Below are 18,212 nucleotides of genomic sequence, written 5' to 3' on the forward strand. Positions count from 1 at the left end.
TTCTCGAGTTGCAGCGGGAACCTGGGGTATATTCTCGAGTTACGACGGGGATGGCCCTTCCACCCACGTGTTTGTTCAGCGACATCAGGACTCCTGTCTAGTTGCCAGGGACAACTCGGGATTCTCCTCGAGGCTTGGTAGGGCAATTGGGACGCCTCTCCAGCTGAGGCGGGAGACCAAGGGTCCCTTGCCACGTGCCACAGGAATCCTGGGACTCCTATCAAGTTTCACGAGGAGTCAGGCATCGTCTCCTTTGGAGGCACTGATCTCCACGTACCTCTGGAGTTTTCAAAGGATGTGAGGCCTACGGTCGCGATGTGGTGCGAGACTAGGTCTTTCTCTGTGGTCTCCAAAGGGGATTCAGACATCCTTTCGTCTTGGGAGATGCAAGACGAGCCTGCATTCAAGTCACTGCAGGGATATCCGGCCTTATTTCGAGTCAGGGCATCGCGGTGTCCATTCCACTTGAGGCCACTAACTCAGGGTCCCTCTCACATACCTAGAGCTGAGAGAAGCCTCCTCTTGAGGTGCTTGTGGTAAGGTGGTATTCCTCTGGAGTCGAAGCCAGGGACTAACCTCTCATCTCGAGTTGATTCTGCATCCACGGAGCTCTTTCGTGTTGATACAGTGACCTCAGGATCCCTCTAGCCTTGAAACAGTGTTCTTGGGGTTTCTCTGGAGTGCCATCAAGGAAATCAAGGCTCCTTTCATGTGTGATGTGCAAGACTTAATTGCTCTGCACGAAGTGCAGGGGAATTGGGCCTCATCTCGCGGCGAGGGGGAAGTCTCATGGTTTTTTTCGAGTTGCGGCGGGAACCTGGGGTATATTCTCGAGTTATGACGGGGATGGCCCTTCCACATACGTGTTTGTTCAGCGACGTCAGGACACCTGCCTAGTTGCGAGGGACAACTCGGGATTCTCCTCGAGGCTTGGCAGGGCCATTGGGACGCCTCTCCAGCTGAGGCGGAAGACCAAGGGTCCCTTTCACGTGCCACAGGAATCCTGGGACTCTTATCAAATATATCGAGCAGTCAGGCATCGTCTCCTTTGGAGGAACTGATCTCCACGTACCTCTGGAGTTTTCAAAGGATGTGAGGCCTCCGGTCGCGATGAGGTGGGGAACTAGGTCTTTCTCTGTGGTCTCCACAGGGGATTCAGACATCCTTTCGTCTTGGGAGATGCAAGACGAGCCTGCATTCAAGTCACTGCAGGGATATCCGGCCTTATTTCCAGTCAGGGCATCGCGGTGTCCATTCCACTTGAGGCCGCAAACTCAGGGTCCCTCTCACATACCTAGAGCTGAGAGAAGCCTCCTCTTGAGGTGCTTGTGGTAAGGTGGTATTCCTCTGGAGTCGAAGCCAGGGACTAACCTCTCATCTCGAGTTGATTTTTGGTCCATGGAGCTCTTTCGTGTTGCTACAGTGACCTCAGGATCCCTCTAGCCATGAAACAGTGTTCTTGGGGTTTCTCTGGAGTGCCATCAAGGAAATCAAGGCTCCTTTCATGTGTGATATGCAACACGGAATTGCTCTGCACGCAGTGCAGGGGAATCGGGCCTCATCTCGCGGCGATGGGGAAGTCTCATGGTTTTCTCGAGTTGCGGCGGGAACCTGGGGTATATTCTCGAGTTACAACGCGGATGGCCCTTCCACCCACGTGTTTGTTCAGCGACGTCAGGACTTCTGGCTAGTTGCGAGGGACAACTCGGGATTCTCCTCGAGGCTTGGCAGGGCAATTGGGACGCCTCTCCAGCTGAGGCGGGAGACCAAGGGTCCCTTTACACGTGCCACAGGAATCCTGGGACTCCTATCTATTTCACGGGGAGTCAGGCATCGTCTCCTTTGGAGGCACTGATCTCCGCGTACCTCTGGAGTTTTCAAAGGATGTGAGACCTCCGGTCGCGATGAGGTGGGTAACTAGGTCTTTCTCTGTGGTCTCCAAAGGGGATTCAGACATCCTTTCGTCTTCGGAAATGCAAGACGAGCCTGCATTCAAGTCACTGCAGGGATATTCGGCCTTATTTTGAGTCATGGCATCGCGGTGTCCATTCCACTTGAGGCCACAAATGCAGGGTCCCTCTCACATACCTAGAGCTGAGAGATGCCTCCTCTTGAGGTGCTTGTGGTAAGGTGGTTTTCCTCTGGAGTTGAAGCCAGGGACTAACCTCTCATCTCGAGTTGATTTTTCGTCCACGGAGCCCTTTCTTGTTGCTACAGTGACCTTAGGATACCTCTAGCCTTGAAACAGTGTTCTTGGGGTTTCTCTGGAGTGCCATAAAGGAAATCAAGGCTCCTTTCATGTATGATGTGCAGCACGGAATTGCTCTGCACGCATTGCAGGGGAATCGGGCCTCATCTCGTGGCGAGGGGGAAGTCTCATGGTTTTTCTCGATTAGCGGTGGGAACCTGGGGTATATTCTCGAGTTACGAAGGGGATGGCCCTTCCACCCACGTGTTTGTTCAGCCACGTCAGGACTGCTGAGTAGTTGCGAGGGACAACTTGGGATTCTCCTCGAGGCTTGGCAGGGCAATTGGGACGCCTCTCCAGCTGAGGCGGGAGACCAAGGGTCCCTTGCCACGTGCCATAGGAATCCTGGGACTCCTATCAAGTTTCACGAGGAGTCAGGCATCGTCTCCTTTGGAGGCACTGATCTCCGCGTACCTCTGGAGTTTTCAAAGGATGTGAGGCCTCCGGTCGCGATGAGGTGGGGAACTAGGTCTTTCTCTGTGGTCTCCACAGGGGATTCAGACATCCTTTCGTCTTGGGAGATGCAAGACGAGCCTGCATTCAAGTCACTGCAGGGATATCCGGCCTGATTTCGAGTCAGGGCATCGCGGTGTCCATTCCACTTGAGGCCGCAAACTCAGGGTCCCTCTCACATACCTAGAGCTGAGAGAAGCCTCCTCTTGAGGTGCTTGTGGTAAGGTGGTATTCCTCTGGAGTCGAAGCCAGGGACTAACCTCTCATCTCGAGTTAATTTGTGGTCCACGGAGTTCTTTTGTGTTGCTACAGTGACCTCAGGATCCCTCTAGCCTTGAAACAGTGTTCTTGGGGTTTCTCTGGAGTGCCATCAAGGAAATCAAGGCTCCTTTGATGTGTGATATGCAACACGGAATTGCTCTGCACGCAGTGCAGGGGAATCGGGCCTCATCTCGCGGCGAGGGGGAAGTCTCATGGTTTTTCTCGAGTTGCGGCGGGAACCTGGGGTATATTCTCGAGTTACAACGGGGATGGACCTTCCACCCACGTGTTTGTTCAGTGAGGTGAGGAATCCTGCCTAGTTGAGAGGGACAACTCGGGATTCTCCTCGAGGCTTGGCAGGGCAATTTGGAAGCCTATCCAGCTGAGGCGGGAGACCAAGGGTCCCTTTCCACGTGCCACAGGAATCCTGGGTCTCCTATCAATTTTCACGAGGAGTCAGGCATCGTCTCCTTTGGAGGCACTGATCTCCGCGTACCTCTGGAATTTTCAAAGGATGTGAGGCCTCCGGTCGCGATGAGGTGGGGAACTAGGTCTTTCTCTGTGGTCTCCACAGGGGATTCAGACATCCTTTCGTCTTGGGAGATGCAAGACGAGCCTGCATTCAAGTCACTGCAGGGATATCCGGCCTGATTTCGAGTCAGGGCATCGCGGTGTCCATTCCACTTGAGGCCGCAAACTCAGGGTCCCTTTCACATAGCTAGAGCTGAGAGAAGCCTCCTCTTGAGGTGCTTGTGGTAAGGTGGTATTCCTCTGGAGTCGAAGCCAGGGACTAACCTCTCATCTCGAGTTGATTTTTGGCCACGGAGCTCTTTCGTGTTGCTACAGTGACCTCAGGATCCCTCTAGCCTTGAAACAGTGTTCTTGGGGTTTCTCTGGAGTGCCATCAAGGAAATCAAGGCTCCTTTCATGTGTGATGTGCAAGACGGAATTGCTCTGCACTCAGTGCAGGGGAATCGGGCCTCATCTCGCGGCGAGGGGGAAGTCTCATGGTTTTTCTCGAGTTGCGGCGGGAACCTGGGGTAAATTCTCGAGTTACGACGGGGATGGCCCTTCCACCCACATGTTTGTTCAGCGACATCAGGACTCCTGCCTAGTTGCGAGGGACAACTCGGGAATCTCCTCGAGGCTTGGCAGGGCTATTGGGATGCCTCTCCAGGTGAGGCGGGAGACCAAGTGTCCCTTTCCACGTGCCACAGGAATCCTGGGACTCTTATCAAATATCTCGAGGAGTCAGGTATCGTCTCCTTTGGAGGCACTGATCTCCGCGTACTTCTGGAGTTTTCAAAGGATGTGAGGCCTCCGGTCGCGATGAGGTGGAGAACTCGGTCTTTCTCTGTGGTCTCCACAGGGGATTCAGACATCCTATCGTCTTGGGAGATGCCAGACGAGCCTGCATTGAAGTCACTGCAGGGATATGCGGCCTTATTTCGAGTCAGGGCATCGCGGTGTCCATTCCACTTGAGGCCGAAAACTCAGGATCCCTCTCACATAGCTAGAGCTGAGAGAAGCCTCTTCTTGAGGTGCTTGTGGTAAGGTGGTATTCCTCTGGAGTCGAAGCCAGGGACTAACCTCTCATCTAGAGTTGATTTTTGGCCACGGAGCTCTTTCGTGTTGCTACAGTGACCTCAGGATCCCTCTAGCCTTGAAACAGTGTTCTTGGGGTTTCTCTGGAGTGCCATCAAGGAAATCAAGGCTCCTTTCATGTGTGATTTGCAAGACGGAATTGCTCTGCACTCAGTGCAGGGGAATTGGGCCTCATCTCGCGGCGAGGGGGAAGTCTCATGGTTTTTCTCGAGTTGCGGCGGGAACCTGGGGTATATTCTCGAGTTATGAAGGCGATGGCCCTTCCACACACGTGTTTGTTCAGCGACGTCAGGACACCTGCCTAGTTGCGAGGGACAACTCGGGATTCTCCTCGAGGCTTGGCAGGGCAATTGGGACGCCTCTCCAGCTGAGGCGGGAGACCAATGGTCCCTTGCCACGTGCCACAGGAATCCTGGGACTCCTATCAAGTTTCACGAGGAGTCAGGCATCGTCTCCTTTGGAGGCACTGATCTCCGCGTACCTCTGGAGATTTCAAAGGATGTGAGGCCTCCTGTCGCGATGAGGTGGGGAACTAGGTCTTTTTCTGTGGGCCCCACAGGGGATTCAGACATCCTTTCATCTTGCGAGATGCAAGACGAGCTGGCATTCAAGTCACTGCAGGGATATCAGGCCTTATTTCGAGTCAGGGAATCGCGGTGTCCATTCCACTTGAGGCCTCAAACTCAGGGTCCCTCTCCCATACCTAGAGCTGAGAGAAGCCTCCTCTTGAGGTGCTTGTGGTAAGGTGGTATTCCTCTGGAGTCGAAGCCAGGGACTAACCTGTCATCTCGAGTTGATTTTTGGTCCACGGAGCTCTTTCGTGTTGCTACAGTGACCTCAGGATCCCTCTAACCTTGAAACAGTGTTCTTGGGGTTTCTCTGGAGTGCAATCAAGGAAATCAAGGCTCCTTTCATGTGTGATGTGCAACACGGAATTGCTCTGCACACAGTGCAGGGTATCGGGCCTCATTTTCCGGCGAGGGGCAAGTCTCATGGTTTTTCTCGGGTTGCGGTGGGAACCTGGGGTATATTCTCGAGTTACGACGGGGATGGCCCTTCCACACACGTGTTTGTTCAGCGACGTCAGGACTCCTTTCTAGTTGCGAGGGAAACTCGGGATTCTCCTCGAGGCTTGGTAGGGCAATTGGGACGCCTCTCCAGCTGAGGCGGGAGACCAAGGGTCCCTTTCCACGTGCCACAGGAATCCTGGGACTTCTATCAAGTTTCACGAGGAGTCAGGCATCGTCCATTTTGGAGGCACTGATCTCCGCGTACCTCTGGAGTTTTCAAAGGATTTGAGGCCTCCGGTCGCGATGAGGTGGGGAACTAGGTCTTTCTCTGTGGTCTCCACAGGGGATTCAGACATCCTTTCATCTTGGGAAATGCAAGACGAGCTGGCATTCAAGTCACTGCAGAGATATCTGGCCTTATTTCGAGTCAGGGCATCGCGGGGTCCATTCCACTTGAGGCTGCAAACTCAGGGTCCCTCTCCCATACCTAGAGCTGAGAGAAGCCTCCTCTTGAGGTGCTTGTGGTAAGGTGGTAGTTCTCTGCAGTCAAAGCCACGGACTAATCTCTCATCTCGAGTTGATTTTTGGTCCACGGAGCTCTTTCGTTTTGCTACAGTGACTTCAGGATCCCTCTAGCCTTGAAACAGTGTTCTTGGGGTTTCTCTGGAGTGCCATCAAGGAAATCAAAGCTCCTTTCATGCGTGATGTGCAACACGGAATTGCTCTGCATGCACTGCAGGGGAATCGGGCCTCATCTCGCGGCGAGGGGGAAGTCTCATGGTTTTTCTCGAGTTGCGGCGGGAACCTGGGGTACATTCTCGAGTTACGACGGGGATGGCCCTTCCACCCACGTGTTTGTTCAGCGACGGCAGGACTCCTGCCTAGTTGTGAGGGACAACTCGGGATTCTCCTCGAGGCTTGGCAGGGCAATTGGGACGCCTCTCCAGGTGAGGCGGGAGAACACGGGTCCCTTTCCATGCGCCACAGGAATCCTGGGACTCCTATCAAGTTTCACGAGGAGTCAGGCATCGTTTCCTTTGGAGGCACTGATCTCCGCGTACCTCTGAAGTTTTCAAAGGATGTGAGGACTCCGGTCGCGATGAGGTGGGGAACTAGGTCTTTCTCTGTGGTCTCCACAGGGAATTCAGACATCCTTTCGTCTTGGGAGACGCAAGACGAGCCTGCATTCAAGTCACTGCAGGGATATCCAGCCTTATTTCGAGTCAGGGCATCGCGGTGTCCATTCCACTTGAGGCCGCAAACTCAGGGTCCCTCTCACATACCTAGAGCTGAGAGAAGCCTCCTCTTGAGGTGCTTGTGGTAAGGTGGTATTCCTCTGGAGTCGAAGTCAGGGACTAACCTCTCATCTCGAGTTGATTCTTGGTCCACGGAGCTCTTTCGTGTTGCTACAGTGACCTGAGGATCCCTCTAGCCTTGAAACAGTGTTCTTGGGGTTTCTCTGGAGTGCCATCAAGGAAATCAAGGGTCCTTTCATGTGTGATGTGCAACACGGAATTGCTCTGCATGCAGTGCAGGGGAATCGGGCCTCATCTCGCGGCGAGGGGGAAGTCTCATGGTTTTTCTCGAGTTGCGGCGGGAACCTGGGGTATATTCTCGAGTTACGACGGGGATGGCCCTTCCACCCACGTGTTTGTTCAGCGACGTCAGGACTCCTGCCTAGTTGCGAGGGACAACTCGGGATTCTCCTCAAGGCTTGGCAGGGCAATTGGGACGCCTCTCCAGCTGAGGCGGGAAACCAAGTGTCCCTTTCCACGTGCCACATGAATCCTGGGATTTCTATCAAGGTTCACGAGGAGTCAGGCATCTTCTCCTTTGGAGACACTGATCTAAACGTACCTCTGGAGTTTTCAAAGCTTATGAGGCCTCCGGTCGCGATGAGGTGGGGAACTAGGTCTTTCTCTGTGGTCTACACATGTGATTCAGACATCCTTTCGTCTTGGGAGATGCAAGACGAGCCTGCATTCAAGTCACTGCAGGGATATCCGGCCTTATTTCGAGTCAGGGCATCGCGCTGTCTATTCCACTTGAGGCCGCAAACTCAGAGTCCCTCTCACATACCTAGAGCTGAGAAAAGCCTCCTCTTGAGGTGCTTGTGGTAAGGTGGTATTCCTCTGGAGTCGAAGCCAGGGACTAACCTCTCATCTCGAGTTGATTTTTGGTCCACGGAGCTCTTTCGTGTGGCTACAGTGACCTCAGGATCCCTGTAGCCTTGGAACAGTGTTCTTGGGGTTTCTCTGGAGTGCCATCAAGGAAATCAAGGCTCCTATCATGTGTGATGTGCAACACGGAATTGCTCTGCACGCAGTGCAGGGGAATCGGGCCTCATCTTGCGTCGAGGGGGAAGTTTCATGGTTTATCTCGAGTTGCGGCGGGAACCTGCGGTATATTCACGAGTTACGATGGGAATGTCCCATCCACCCACGTGTTTGTTCAGCGACGTCAGGACTCCTGCCTAGTTGCGAGGGACAACTCGGGATTCTCCTCGAGGCTTGGCAGGGCAATTGGGACGCCTCTCCAGCTGAGGCGGGAGACCAAGGGTCCTTTCCACGTGCCACAGGAATCCTGGGACTCCTATCAAGTTTCCCGAGGAGTCAGGCATCGTCTCCTTTGGAGGCACTGATCTCCGCGTACCTCTGGAGTTTTCAAAGGATGTGAGGCCTCCGGTCGCGATGAGGTGGGGAACTAGGTCTTTCTCTGTGATCTCCACAGAGGATTCAGACATCCTTTCGTCTTGGGAGATGCAAGACGAGTCTGCATTCAAGTCACTGCAGGAATATCAGGCCTTATTTCGAGTCAGGGCATCACAGTGTTCATTCCACTTGAGGCCGCAAACTCAGGGTCCCTCTCACATACCTAGAGCTGAGAGAAGCCTCCTCTTGAGGTGCTTGTGGTAAGGTGGTATTCCTCTGGAGTCGAAGCCAGGGACTAACCTCTCATCTCGAGTTGATTTTTGGTCCATGGAGCTCTTTCATGTTGCTACAGTGACCTCAGGTTCCCTCTAGCCTTGAAACAGTGTTCTTGGGGTTTCTCTGGAGTGCCATCAAGGAAATCAAGGCTCCTTTCATGTGTGATGTGCAACACGGAATTGCTCTGCACGCAGTGCAGGATATCGGGCCTCATTTTGCGGCGAGGGGGAAGTCTCATGGTTTTTCTCGAGTTGCGGCGGGAACCTGGGGTATATTCTCGAGTTGTGACGGGGATGGCCCTTCCACCCACGTGTTTGTTCAGCGACGTCAGGACTCCTGCCTAGTTGCGAGGGACAACTCGGGATTCTCCTCGAGGCTTGGCAGGGCAATTGGGACGCCTCTCCAGCTGAGGCGGGAGACCAAGGGTCCCTTTCCACGTGCCACAGGAATCCTGGGACTCCTATCAAGTTTCACGAGGAGTCAGGCATCGTCTCCTTTGGAGGCACTGATCTCCGCGTACCTCTGGAGTTTTCAAAGGATGTGAGGCCTCCGGTCGCGATGAGGTGGGGAACTAGGTCTTTCTCTGTGGTCTCCACAGGGGATTCAGACATCCTTTCGTCTTCGGAGATGCAAGACGAGCCTGCATTCAAGTCACTGCAGGGATATCCGGCCTTATTTCGCGTCAGGGCATCACAGTGTCCATTCCACTTGAGGCCGCAAACTCAGGGTCCCTCTCACATACCTAGAGCTGAGAGAAGCCTCCTCTTGAGGTGCTTGTGGAAAGGTGGTATTCCTCTGGAGTCGAAGCCAGGGACTACCCTCTCATCTCGAGTTGATTTTTGGTCCACGGAGCTCTTTCGTGTGGCTACAGTGACCTCAGGATCCCTCTAGCCTTGAAACAGTGTTCTTGGGGTTTCTCTGGAGTGCCATCAAGGAAATCAAGTCTCTTTTCATGTGTGATGTGCAACACGGAATTGCTCTGCACGCAGTGCAGGGGAATCGGGCTTCATCTCGCGGCGAGGGGGAAGTCTCATGGTTTTTCTCGAGTTGCGGCGGGAACCTGGGGTATATTCTCGAGTTACGACGGGGATGGCCCTTCCACACACGTGTTTGTTCAGCGACGTCAGGACTCCTGCCTAGTTGCGAGGGACAACTCGGGATTCTCCTCGAGGCTTGGCAGGGCAATTGGGACGCCTCTCCAGCTGAGGCAGAAGACCAAGGGTCCCTTTCCACGTGCCACAGGAATCCTGGGACTCCTATCAAGTTTCACGAGGAGTCAGGCATTGTCTCCTTTGGAGGCACTGATCTCCGCGTACCTCTGGAGTTTTCAAAGGATGTGAGGCCTTCGGTTGCGATGAGGTGGGGAACTAGGTCTTTCTCTGTGGTCTCCACAGGGGATTCAGACATCCTTTCGTCTTGGGAGATGCAAGACGAGCCTGCATTCAAGTCACTGCAGGGATATCCGGCCTTATTTCGCGTCAGGGCATCGCAGTTTCCATTCCACTTGAGGCCGCAAAATCAGGGTCCCTCTCACATACCTAGAGCTGAGAGAAGCCTCCTCTTGAGATGCTTGTGGTAAGGTGGTATTCCTCTGGAGTCGAAGCCAGGGACTAACCTCTCATCTCGAGTTGATTCTTGGTCCACGGAGCTCTTTCGTGTTGCTACAGTGACCTCAGGTTCCCTCTAGCCTTGAAACAGTGTTCTTGGGGTTTCTCTGGAGTGCCATCAAGGAAATCAAGGCTCCTTTCATGTGTGATTTGCAACACGGAATTGCTCTGCACGCAGTGCAGGATATCGGGCCTCATTTTGTGGCGAGGGGGAAGTCTCATGGTTTTTCTCGAGTTGCGGTGGGAACCTGGGGAATATTCTCGAGTTATGACGGGGATGGCCCTTCCACCCACGTGTTTGTTCAGCGACGTCAGGACTCCTGCCTAGTTGTGAGTGACAACTCGGGATTCTGCTCGATGCTGGGCAGGGCAATTGGAACGCCTCTCCATCTGTGGTGGTAGACCAAGTGTCCCTTTCCACGTGCCACAGGAATCCTCGGACTCCTATCAAGTTTCACGAGGAGTCAGGCATCGTCTCCTTTGGAGGCACTGATCTCCGCGTACCTCTGGAGTTTTCAAAGGATGTGAGGCCTCCGGTCGCGATGAGGTGGGGAACTAGGTCTTTCTCTGTGGTCTCCACAGGGGATTCAGACATCCTTTAATCTTGGGAGATGAAAGACGAGCCTGCATTCAAGTCACTGCAGGGATATCCGGCCTTATTTCGAGCCAGGGCATTGCGGTGTCCATTCCACTTGAGGCCGCAAACTCAGGGTCCCTCTCACATACATAGAGCTGAAAGAAGCCTCCTCTTGAGGTGCTTGTGGTAAGGTGGTATTCCTCTGGAGTCGAAGCCAGGGACTAACCTCTCATCTCGAGTTGATTTCTGGTCCACGGAGCTCTTTCCTGTTGCTACAGTGACCTCAGGATCCCTCTAGCCTTGAAACAGTGTTCTTGGGGTGCCATCAAGGAAATCAAGGCTCCTTTCATGTGTGATGTGCAACACAGAATTGCTCTGCACGCTGTGCAGGGGAATCGAGCCTCATCTCGTGGCGAGGGCGAAGTCTCATGGTTTTTCTCGAGTTCCGGCGGGAACCTGGGGTATATTCCCGAGTTACGACGGGGATGGCCCTTCCACCCACGTGTTTGTTCAGCGACGTCAGGACTCCTGCCTAGTTGCGAGGGACAACTCGCGATTCTCCTCGAGGCTTGGCAGGGCAATTGGGACGCCTCTCCAGCTGAGGCGGGAGACCAAGGGTCCCTTTCCACGTGCCACAGGAATCCTGGGACTCCTATCAAGTTTCACGAGGAGTCAGGCATCGTCTCCTTTGGAGGCACTGATCTCCGCGTACCTCTGGAGTTTTCAAAGGATGTGAGGCCTCCGGTCGCGATGAGGTGGGGAACTAGGTCTTTCTCTGTGGTCTCCACAGGGGATTCAGACATCCTTTCGTCTTGGGAGATGCAAGACGAGCCTGCATTCAAGTCACTGCAGGGATATCCGGCCTTATTTCCAGTCAGGGCATCGCGGTGTCCATTCCACTTGAGGCCGCAAACTCAGGGTCCCTCTCACATACCTAGAGCTGAGAGAAGCCTCCTCTTGAGGTGCTTGTGGTAAGGTGGTATTCCTCTGGAGTCGAAGCCAGGGACTAACCTCTCATCTCGAGTTGATTTTTGGTCCATGGAGCTCTTTCGTGTTGCTACAGTGACCTCAGGATCCCTCTAGCCATGAAACAGTGTTCTTGGGGTTTCTCTGGAGTGCCATCAAGGAAATCAAGGCTCCTTTCATGTGTGATATGCAACACGGAATTGCTCTGCACGCAGTGCAGGGGAATCGGGCCTCATCTCGCGGCGAGGGGGAAGTCTCATGGTTTTCTCGAGTTGCGGCGGGAACCTGGGGTATATTCTCGAGTTACAACGCGGATGGCCCTTCCACCCACGTGTTTGTTCAGCGACGTCAGGACTTCTGGCTAGTTGCGAGGGACAACTCGGGATTCTCCTCGAGGCTTGGCAGGGCAATTGGGACGCCTCTCCAGCTGAGGCGGGAGACCAAGGGTCCCTTTACACGTGCCACAGGAATCCTGGGACTCCTATCTATTTCACGGGGAGTCAGGCATCGTCTCCTTTGGAGGCACTGATCTCCGCGTACCTCTGGAGTTTTCAAAGGATGTGAGACCTCCGGTCGCGATGAGGTGGGTAACTAGGTCTTTCTCTGTGGTCTCCAAAGGGGATTCAGACATCCTTTCGTCTTCGGAAATGCAAGACGAGCCTGCATTCAAGTCACTGCAGGGATATTCGGCCTTATTTTGAGTCATGGCATCGCGGTGTCCATTCCACTTGAGGCCACAAATGCAGGGTCCCTCTCACATACCTAGAGCTGAGAGATGCCTCCTCTTGAGGTGCTTGTGGTAAGGTGGTTTTCCTCTGGAGTTGAAGCCAGGGACTAACCTCTCATCTCGAGTTGATTTTTCGTCCACGGAGCCCTTTCTTGTTGCTACAGTGACCTTAGGATACCTCTAGCCTTGAAACAGTGTTCTTGGGGTTTCTCTGGAGTGCCATAAAGGAAATCAAGGCTCCTTTCATGTATGATGTGCAGCACGGAATTGCTCTGCACGCATTGCAGGGGAATCGGGCCTCATCTCGTGGCGAGGGGGAAGTCTCATGGTTTTTCTCGAGTAGCGGTGGGAACCTGGGGTATATTCTCGAGTTACGAAGGGGATGGCCCTTCCACCCACGTGTTTGTTCAGCCACGTCAGGACTGCTGAGTAGTTGCGAGGGACAACTTGGGATTCTCCTCGAGGCTTGGCAGGGCAATTGGGACGCCTCTCCAGCTGAGGCGGGAGACCAAGGGTCCCTTTCCACGTGCCATAGGAATCCTGGGACTCCTATCAAGTTTCACGAGGAGTCAGGCATCGTCTCCTTTGGAGGCACTGATCTCCGCGTACCTCTGGAGTTTTCAAAGGATGTGAGGCCTCCGGTCGCGATGAGGTGGGGAACTAGGTCTTTCTCTGTGGTCTCCACAGGGGATTCAGACATCCTTTCGTCTTGGGAGATGCAAGACGAGCCTGCATTCAAGTCACTGCAGGGATATCCGGCCTGATTTCGAGTCAGGGCATCGCGGTGTCCATTCCACTTGAGGCCGCAAACTCAGGGTCCCTCTCACATACCTAGAGCTGAGAGAAGCCTCCTCTTGAGGTGCTTGTGGTAAGGTGGTATTCCTCTGGAGTCGAAGCCAGGGACTAACCTCTCATTTCGAGTTAATTTGTGGTCCACGGAGTTCTTTTGTGTTGCTACAGTGACCTCAGGATCCCTCTAGCCTTGAAACAGTGTTCTTGGGGTTTCTCTGGAGTGCCATCAAGGAAATCAAGGCTCCTTTGATGTGTGATATGCAACACGGAATTGCTCTGCACGCAGTGCAGGGGAATCGGGCCTCATCTCGCGGCGAGGGGGAAGTCTCATGGTTTTTCTCGAGTTGCGGCGGGAACCTGGGGTATATTCTCGAGTTACAACGGGGATGGACCTTCCACCCACGTGTTTGTTCAGTGAGGTGAGGAATCCTGCCTAGTTGAGAGGGACAACTCGGGATTCTCCTCGAGGCTTGGCAGGGCAATTTGGAAGCCTATCCAGCTGAGGCGGGAGACCAGGGTCCCTTTCCACGTGCCACAGGAATCCTGGGTCTCCTATCAATTTTCACGAGGAGTCAGGCATCGTCTCCTTTGGAGGCACTGATCTCCGCGTACCTCTGGAATTTTCAAAGGATGTGAGGCCTCCGGTCGCGATGAGGTGGGGAACTAGGTCTTTCTCTGTGGTCTCCACAGGGGATTCAGACATCCTTTCGTCTTCGGAGATGCAAGACGAGCCTGCATTCAAGTCACTGCAGGGATATCCGGCCTGATTTCGAGTCAGGGCATCGCGGTGTCCATTCCACTTGAGGCCGCAAACTCAGGGTCCCTTTCACATAGCTAGAGCTGAGAGAAGCCTCCTCTTGAGGTGCTTGTGGTAAGGTGGTATTCCTCTGGAGTCGAAGCCAGGGACTAACCTCTCATCTCGAGTTGATTTTTGGCCACGGAGCTCTTTCGTGTTGCTACAGTGACCTCAGGATCCCTCTAGCCTTGAAACAGTGTTCTTGGGGTTTCTCTGGAGTGCCATCAAGGAAATCAAGGCTCCTTTCATGTGTGATGTGCAAGACGGAATTGCTCTGCACTCAGTGCAGGGGAATCGGGCCTCATCTCGCGGCGAGGGGGAAGTCTCATGGTTTTTCTCGAGTTGCGGCGGGAACCTGGGGTAAATTCTCGAGTTACGACGGGGATGGCCCTTCCACCCACATGTTTGTTCAGCGACATCAGGACTCCTGCCTAGTTGCGAGGGACAACTCGGGAATCTCCTCGAGGCTTGGCAGGGCTATTGGGATGCCTCTCCAGGTGAGGCGGGAGACCAAGTGTCCCTTTCCACGTGCCACAGGAATCCTGGGACTCTTATCAAATATCTCGAGGAGTCAGGTATCGTCTCCTTTGGAGGCACTGATCTCCGCGTACTTCTGGAGTTTTCAAAGGATGTGAGGCCTCCGGTCGCGATGAGGTGGAGAACTCGGTCTTTCTCTGTGGTCTCCACAGGGGATTCAGACATCCTATCGTCTTGGGAGATGCAAGACGAGCCTGCATTGAAGTCACTGCAGGGATATGCGGCCTTATTTCGAGTCAGGGCATCGCGGTGTCCATTCCACTTGAGGCCGAAAACTCAGGATCCCTCTCACATAGCTAGAGCTGAGAGAAGCCTCTTCTTGAGGTGCTTGTGGTAAGGTGGTATTCCTCTGGAGTCGAAGCCAGGGACTAACCTCTCATCTAGAGTTGATTTTTGGCCACGGAGCTCTTTCGTGTTGCTACAGTGACCTCAGGATCCCTCTAGCCTTGAAACAGTGTTCTTGGGGTTTCTCTGGAGTGCCATCAAGGAAATCAAGGCTCCTTTCATGTGTGATGTGCAAGACGGAATTGCTCTGCACTCAGTGCAGGGGAATTGGGCCTCATCTCGCGGCGAGGGGGAAGTCTCATGGTTTTTCTCGAGTTGCGGCGGGAACCTGGGGTATATTCTCGAGTTATGACGGGGATGGCCCTTCCACACACGTGTTTGTTCAGCGACGTCAGGACACCTGCCTAGTTGCGAGGGACAACTCGGGATTCTCCTCGAGGCTTGGCAGGGCAATTGGGACGCCTCTCCAGCTGAGGCGGGAGACCAATGGTCCCTTGCCACGTGCCACAGGAATCCTGGGACTCCTATCAAGTTTCACGAGGAGTCAGGCATCGTCTCCTTTGGAGGCACTGATCTCCGCGTACCTCTGGAGTATTCAAAGGATGTGAGGCCTCTGGTCGCGATGAGGTGGGGAACTAGGTCTTTCTCTGTGGTCTCCACAGGGGATTCAGACATCCTTTCGTCTTGGGAGATGCAAGACGAGCCTGCATTCAAGTCACTGCAGGGATATCCGGCCTTATTTCGAGTCAGGGCATCGCGGTGTCCATTCCACTTGAGGCCGCAAATTCAGGGTCCCTCTCACATACCTAGAGCTGAGAGAAGCCTCCTCTTGAGGTGCTTGTGGTAAGGTGATATTCCTCTGGAGTCGAAGCCAGGAACTAAACTCTCATCTCGAGTTGATTTTTTGTCCACAGAGCTCTTTCGTGTTGCTACAGTGACCTCAGGATCCCTCGAGCCCTGAAACAGTATTCTTGGGGTTTCTCTGGAGTGCCATCAAATAAATCAAGGCTCCTTTCATGTGTGATGTGCAACACGGAATTGCTCTGCACACAGTGCAGGGTATCGGGCCTCATTTTCCGGCGAGGGGCAAGTCTCATGGTTTTTCTCGAGTTGCGGTGGGAACCTGGGGTATATTCTCGAGTTACGACGGGGATGGCCCTTCCACACACGTGTTTGTTCAGCGACGTCAGGACTCCTTTCTAGTTGCGAGGGAAACTCGGGATTCTCCTCGAGGCTTGGTAGGGCAATTGGGACGCCTCTCCAGCTGAGGCGGGAGACCAAGGGTCCCTTTCCACGTGCCACAGGAATCCTGGGACTTCTATCAAGTTTCACGAGGAGTCAGGCATCGTCCATTTTGGAGGCACTGATCTCCGCGTACCTCTGGAGTTTTCAAAGGATTTGAGGCCTCCGGTCGCGATGAGGTGGGGAACTAGGTCTTTCTCTGTGGTCTCCACAGGGGATTCAGACATCCTTTCATCTTGGGAAATGCAAGACGAGCTGGCATTCAAGTCACTGCAGAGATATCTGGCCTTATTTCGAGTCAGGGCATCGCGGTGTCCATTCCACTTGAGGCTGCAAACTCAGGGTCCCTCTCCCATACCTAGAGCTGAGAGAAGCCTCCTCTTGAGGTGCTTGTGGTAAGGTGGTAGTTCTCTGCAGTCAAAGCCACGGACTAATCTCTCATCTCGAGTTGATTTTTGGTCCACGGAGCTCTTTCGTTTTGCTACAGTGACTTCAGGATCCCTCTAGCCTTGAAACAGTGTTCTTGGGGTTTCTCTGGAGTGCCATCAAGGAAATCAAAGCTCCTTTCATGCGTGATGTGCAACACGGAATTGCTCTGCATGCACTGCAGGGGAATCGGGCCTCATCTCGCGGCGAGGGGGAAGTCTCATGGTTTTTCTCGAGTTGCGGCGGGAACCTGGGGTACATTCTCGAGTTACGACGGGGATGGCCCTTCCACCCACGTGTTTGTTCAGCGACGGCAGGACTCCTGCCTAGTTGTGAGGGACAACTCGGGATTCTCCTCGAGGCTTGGCAGGGCAATTGGGACGCCTCTCCAGGTGAGGCGGGAGAACACGGGTCCCTTTCCATGCGCCACAGGAATCCTGGGACTCCTATCAAGTTTCACGAGGAGTCAGGCATCGTTTCCTTTGGAGGCACTGATCTCCGCGTACCTCTGAAGTTTTCAAAGGATGTGAGGACTCCGGTCGCGAAGAGGTGGGGAACTAGGTCTTTCTCTGTGGTCTCCACAGGGAATTCAGACATCCTTTCGTCTTGGGAGACGCAAGACGAGCCTGCATTCAAGTCACTGCAGGGATATCCAGCCTTATTTCGAGTCAGGGCATCGCGGTGTCCATTCCACTTGAGGCCGCAAACTCAGGGTCCCTCTCACATACCTAGAGCTGAGAGAAGCCTCCTCTTGAGGTGCTTGTGGTAAGGTGGTATTCCTCTGGAGTCGAAGTCAGGGACTAACCTCTCATCTCGAGTTGCTTTTTGGTCCACGGAGCTCTTTCGTGTTGCTACAGTGACCTCAGGATCCCTCTAGCCTTGAAACAGTGTTCTTGGGGTTTCTCTGGAGTGCCATCAAGGAAATCAAGGCTCCTTTCATGTGTGATGAGCAACACGGAATTTCTCTGCCCACAGTGTAGGGGAATCGGGCCTCATCTCACGGCGAGGGGGAAGTTTCATGGTTTATCTCGAGTTGCGGCGGAACCTGGGCTATATTATCGAGTTACGATGGGGATGGCCCATCCACCCACGTGTTTGTTCAGCGACGTCAGGACTCCTTCCTAGTTGCGAGGGACAACTCGGGATTCTCCTCGAGGCTTGGCAGGGCAATTGGGACGCCTCTCCAGCTGAGGCGGGAGACCAAGGGTCCCTTTCCACGTGCCACAGGAATCCTGGGACTCCTATCAAGTTTCACGAGGAGTCAGGCATCCTCTCCTTTGGAGGCACTGATCTCCGCGTACCTCTGGAGTTTTCAAAGGATGTGAGGCCTCCGGTCGCGATGAGGTGGGGAACTAGGTCTTTCTCTGAGGTCTCCACAGAGGATTCAGACATCCTTTCTTCTTGGGAGATGCAAGACGAGCCAGCATTCAAGTCACTGCAGGGATATCCGCCCTTATTTTGCGTCAGGGCATCGCGGTGTCCATTCCACTTGAGGCCGCAAACTCAGGGTCCCTCTCACATACTTAGGGCTGAGAGAAGCCACCTGTTGAGGTGCTTGTGGTAAGGTGGTAGTCCTCTGGAGTCGAAGCCAGGGACTAACCTCTCATCTCGAGTTGATTCTTGGTCCACGGAGCTCTTTCGTGTTGCTACAGTGACCTGAGGATCCCTCTAGCCTTGAAACAGTGTTCTTGGGGTTTCTCTGGAGTGCCATCAAGGAAATCAAGGGTCCTTTCATGTGTGATGTGCAACACGG

This window comes from Cervus elaphus, chromosome 18, assembly GCF_910594005.1.
Source record: "Cervus elaphus chromosome 18, mCerEla1.1, whole genome shotgun sequence".
Taxonomy (NCBI): Eukaryota; Metazoa; Chordata; class Mammalia; order Artiodactyla; family Cervidae; genus Cervus; species Cervus elaphus.